The sequence below is a fragment of the Rhinopithecus bieti genome, unplaced genomic scaffold, assembly GCF_001698545.2.
Source record: "Rhinopithecus bieti isolate Rb0 unplaced genomic scaffold, ASM169854v2 scaffold_30973, whole genome shotgun sequence".
Classification (NCBI taxonomy): domain Eukaryota; kingdom Metazoa; phylum Chordata; class Mammalia; order Primates; family Cercopithecidae; genus Rhinopithecus; species Rhinopithecus bieti.
Genome location: NW_016813372.1, coordinates 438,159 through 444,296, shown reverse-complemented (window position 1 = coordinate 444,296; position 6,138 = coordinate 438,159).

Below are 6,138 nucleotides of genomic sequence, written 5' to 3'. Positions count from 1 at the left end.
TGGACATAATACAGTTGGATCTTATAAATGCTTCTTGAAAATTATTGTATAATGAAAATTTAAATAAAAATGTAACCACTTCCACAATGTCAGTCTTCTTACATTTTCAAGTGCTAAGCTTTGTTTAAAGATGTTTTTTGTTCAGTTTCATTTCTTGAGAAAGAAATTGTATTGTACCCACAAATTAGGTCCAGTTAAGATACGAGGAAATTTGTTTATTAAAGTTGGCACTAAACTAGTATAAATTATTTAGAAGTTGATTTCATCACCTTTAATCAAGATAAAGACCCATGTACTTTTAAAGTTATTTTACTAAGGAATTATATTTCTTCAAAATACATTTATTAAAAGGAAAACTTTATTATGTTTTCTAGATACAAAGCTATCCTAGATTGCTTTTATTTTATATATTGGTTGTTTCAAGTATTTCCACCTCCTGTATAATTTGCGTGAAAAGTAATCATCCAATTTGCAATATCTCACCTAGGTCTTGCCAAAATACAATCTGTGAGGTTTCGAATTTAATTTAGTTTAGCACTCTGGAAGTTTCAAGCACAATATCTAGTTTAGAAGCAATCTGGGGAGGTAGGATGAAACAGGCTACGGGAAACACCTGTCAGTTTTGGCATGACTCGTGAGCATAAACCGTACAAACCACTTGTAAGCACTATGATGATATGCCATGAACAGCATTATATTGCATTAATCAGCAATTTTCTAAATAGTGTTTTCAGATTCACCGAAACTATAAGGGGGGTCACTCTGGTGGTACTTTATAACTTTGAAAACATACTTATACATTTATGTTTGAAAGGTTAATGTTCATAAATTATTTATATGCATTTAAAATAATGTTTGCTATGTTGCTTACAAAAGAAGAAGAAAAGCAAAAGCAAAAAAAAAAAAAAAAAAAAAAAAAAAATGAAAATCCAGTTACACTCATTGAGATAAAAATATCTGGCTACTTCAGAAGCTGAGGAAGAAGGATCCTTTGAGTCCTGGAATTTCAGGCTGCAGTGAGCTATGACAAGGACACTACTGCACACCTCCCTGGGCAATTGAATGAGACCCTGTGTAAAAAAAAAAAAAAAAAAAAAATCTATTTATCTATCTCTCCTCTTATATCTATCTAACAAGTGGGAAACGAGGTCCTCCAATATCCTAGCAGACCTATAAATGTTTGTAATTATTTAATTGTTTGGTACTGTGAGTATCTGGCTTTCTTGTCCATCATGGCTGTTGGCACAATCCAGTATTACCCAACCAGACTGTGAAGGAATTCTGTGCCTCCTGGTTGCTGGGCTTTCTGCAGGTTGGCATCCCATTCTCTGGATGACAGGTGCTCCAGAACTTCCTGGGTAGTCTTCTGCAAGACTCAAACCTGTAGCTATCATATCATTCACATAATGCTCCCAGTGAATTCTATATATGTCACTCAAAACAGCCAGGTCCCCCAGCCACCAACCATGGCAGATAGTGGGACTATGTAAGTGCATCTGAAGGAGTGTCTGAAAGATTCATTGTTGGCCCGCTAAGGTGAGGGCAAACATGTCCTGGAACTTTGGGTCTAAGTGTATGCTAAAGAAAGCATTTGCTGAATCAGGACAGTATGCGAACTGCCTAATCAAATAGTCAAATTTTTAATATTTTAGTCACATTTGGGACAACAGCATGTATGGCAAAGGTCATCTCGTTTAGTTGCTGGAAATCAACTATTGTCCTCCAGGTGCCATCAGGCTTTGGTACCAACCATGCAGTGATGCTGTATGGGCTCTGTGCGGGATGCACAATACCCACCTTCTCCAGTTTCTGAATAGTAGCCTCTATCTCAGTGCCCTCCTGGGAGATGATGTTATATATACACCAGTAGTCCAGAGCGGGGTAACACTACTGTCTTCCATTTAACTTCCCTTTGGAGCAAACCTTCTGTCATTCTAACCCAGAGATGGAATTTGCCTACTGCAAATTGTTTCAAAGGAAGCTCCTAGGAAAGTATCTATCCCCAACATGTTTCCTGGGATTGGGGAGATGTTGACCCATGGTAGGGTGGGTGAAGCATGCCTAATTTGCAATAGTAAATGTGTTCATCTCACAGGACTGGCTGCATCTCTGTAGCCATCTATATAAACTAGGTGTCCAGAAAATTTGTGAGGATTACCATGTATTGGAGTATATGCAGCTAAGTATCTACCAGAGCCTAAACTCTTTGTTTCAAGGGAACCAGTGAATCACTATTTCCACATGGGGCCTTTGGTCTCCCTGAATGAACCTATCTTGAGGGGAGTTTTGCCCTTCCTGTCACAGTAGGGGCTGCAGTACTCACCTCCCCTCATCCTCAGTTTCTTCCAGAGACAGTGTCTGGAGGTTTAGGATTAGCGCTAGTGGTGTACTCTGCTGTCCTGGCATGAAGAATTTCCAGTCTAAGGAGAGATACATTGGGTTGTCTATTTTCCTTTTCTCCATAACTGCTTTCAGAAGATGTTGCCACATTTAATTCCTCAATACCCATTTTGCTATATCTCTTTATTTTCCCTCCCTCCCTCCTTCCNCATTGGCATAATTTTTAATAGAATGTCCCACATGTTAGAATTATCTGAATATTTTCTCATGATTCAAGTCTTTTATATACCTTTAATAGCAGTGACTAATAATGAAGTTGTATAATTCTTACTGCATCATATCAGCAGACACATGATGACAGTTTGTATTCAGATGGTGTCTAACTTTCTATATGCTGCATAAAATGGTGTCATATCTCCTTACTGTGTATGTATATTTTTCCTCTGCTATTGGAAAATAATTAATGAGGAGATACTTTTAAACAATGTGAATAACCTATGCCTCAGTATCTTTCCATTTATGCCATTAGATTCCATTTATAATTACTACAGTAATTAGTTATTTCATTGTAATTTGCAAAATGGTGGCTTTTCAGTCTTTCATTCTACATGAACTAATTGGCTTCTTCTGAAAAAAAAATAGTTTTCTGCCATTTTTTGTTCTTTCTTCATTCTTTCTTTCCCTCTTTCTTTTCTTTCTTCTCTTCTTCCATCCTTCATTCATTGCTTTTCCTCTTATCTTTTTCTTGAGTATTTCTATGAGCTTACGAGTAGATAACGTGAAAAATAACTAGAGCATTTCCTGCTAAATTTAAGAAAAGTAATTAAATGCCCTTTATTATTGCAATGAGAATATTGCAGTGAAACTATTAGGCCATGCAAATAGAAAATAAAACTCCATAAGGAATTCCTTTTTATCTAACAGTTAAAATCAATTTTTATAAAATTTAATATATGTCCCTTTTAGTCGCAACTTATTTTTAATCATATCTTTTGGCTTCTCATTATTCATATCTCTACTATTTATCTAATTATTTCTACAGATGTCAAAATGAAATAAAATAAGAAGCATATAGTCAGATTATAGGAGTTAATTAGGTATTAAAGCATAAAACATTTATGGATGCCAAATGTGTCATTAATAGAAAAGAAAGAACAAGGGTGATCATTACTGCATATAAGTATCACAGTGAAAATAATGGAGGGGGCAGGTATCCAACATTTATGTAAAGGGTAAAATAGCCTTATAAAATAATACCAATAGGATAAAGCAATTAAATAACTGTGTGTTGTTAAGATGATGGAATGTTCCTGTTATCAATGACATGTAAATTATCATTGGTTTTGTGTAAGAAGAAAATGAAAACAGAATATTTCACAAGAAAACAATATTATGTTTTCACTCTTCTACAACTTTCTACAACTGCAGACTGAATTCAGAGGTATTAATATACGACAAGTTAGTGCTCATGGTAATCTATGGCCATCAGAACTAACAATTGTCAGACAATGTATAGGACAATTAAGAACTATATAAAGTTTAAAATAGTACACAGTTGAACACATTCTACTAAATATTTGCCAATAATGTAGAAAGAACTAATATATTTATAAATAACAATATCAAACAATGAAAATGCACATTTTACATATAAAGTGAATATTACACACATATTAATTTTTCTCACTGTACGTTATGTGCTCATAAAAAATATATAAAACTTCACAATTTGTAGAAAAGGGAAACAACTGTTTGTCCTTAAACTGCATACTTACATTGCCCTGTGATGTCTTTAACTTTTCTAGCATCTCATTATTTTCCTAATTTAATGATAAAAGTCATTGGGCTTATTTTAAAACTTTTGCATCAGTATTTAGAAAACAAATTTAAATATTATATAATAAAACTGCCAATTTCTAGAAAATGGGACATATTATAGTTAAAATTACTTTTAAAATCTCCTTAGATTAAAAATTGTGGTAGAATACACCTAACATAAAATTTACCATCTTAACTATGTTTAAGTTAGTACATGCAGAGTTTAGTAGTGTTAAGTACATTCATACTGCTATGCATCACATTTCCAAAACTCATTTTATTTTACAAAACTGAAACTCTATATCTGTTAAACAACAACTACCTATTCTCCCCTTCGCATAGACCCTGGCAACTATTCTTCTACTTCTGGTCCCTATGAATTTGCCTACTCTGAGTCCCTCATAAAATATTAATCATACATGTTTGTCTTTTTGTGACACTGACTTATTTCATTCAACATAATATCCTCAAGATTCATCCACGTTGTTGCATATGTAGGAATTGCCTTCCATTTTCAGGCTGAATGACACTCTTTTGTATGTATACTGTATACCACAACTTGCTGATTCATTTAACTTGGTAGACTCTTTAGTCCCTTTTATCTTTGGGCTATTGTCAATAGTGCTGCCATGAACATAGGTATACAAATATCTATTCAAATATCACAGTCATCTGTTTTCAATTATTTTGTGCAAATAACCAGAAATTACAATTTTTATTAAACTGCATCCATGCTATAAACACTACTAAAATATTTGTGTAAAATAAATTTTACATAAACAGGCTAAATTTATAAAGTTTAATAAAGTCACTTTAGGCTTTTGTATCTGTTGCTTATGTACATTCTTCAGCTGGTTTTTATAGCTTTTATTTATTTTTCTAATGGGTATCTCAGATTTCAGAAACCCCTCACCACAGGAAACCTTTCTCATATTACACATTTGAATTTATTCTTATTGCTCTTTCTTCTCCATCTAAACTGTTATATTTTCCTCTCAAACACATCTAGTTACCTATAAAATGAGCATATTAAATTATATATTCAATTTCATTTTTGGACATAATACAGTTGGATCTTATAAATGCTTCTTGAAAATTATTGTATAATGAAAATTTAAATAAAATGTAACCACTTCCACAATGTCAGTCTTCTTACATTTTCAAGTGCTAAGCTTTGTTTAAAGATGTTTTTTGTTCAGTTTCATTTCTTGAGAAAGAAATTGTATTGTACCCACAAATTAGGTCCAGTTAAGATACGAGGAAATTTGTTTATTAAAGTTGGCACTAAACTAGTATAAATTATTTAGAAGTTGATTTCATCACCTTTAATCAAGATAAAGACCCATGTACTTTTAAAGTTATTTTACTAAGGAATTATATTTCTTCAAAAATACATTTATTAAAAGGAAAACTTTATTATGTTTTCTAGATACAAAGCTATCCTAGATTGCTTTTATTTTATATATTGGTTGTTTCAAGTATTTCCACCTCCTGTATAATTTGCGTGAAAAAGTAATCATCCAATTTGCAATATCTCACCTAGGTCTTGCCAAAATACAATCTGTGAGGTTTCGAATTTAATTTAGTTTAGCACTCTGGAAGTTTCAAGCACAATATCTAGTTTAGAAGCAATCTGGGGAGGTAGGATGAAACAGGCTACGGGAAACACCTGTCAGTTTTGGCATGACTCGTGAGCATAAACCGTACAAACCACTTGTAAGCACTATGATGATATGCCATGAACAGCATTATATTGCATTAATCAGCAATTTTTCTAAATAGTGTTTTTCAGATTCACCGAAACTATAAGGGGGGTCACTCTGGTGGTACTTTATAACTTTGAAAACATACTTATACATTTATGTTTGAAAGGTTAATGTTCATAAATTATTTATATGCATTTAAAATAATGTTTGCTATGTTGCTTACAAAAGAAGAAGAAAAGCAAAAGCAAAAAAAAAAAAAAAAAAAAAAAAAAAA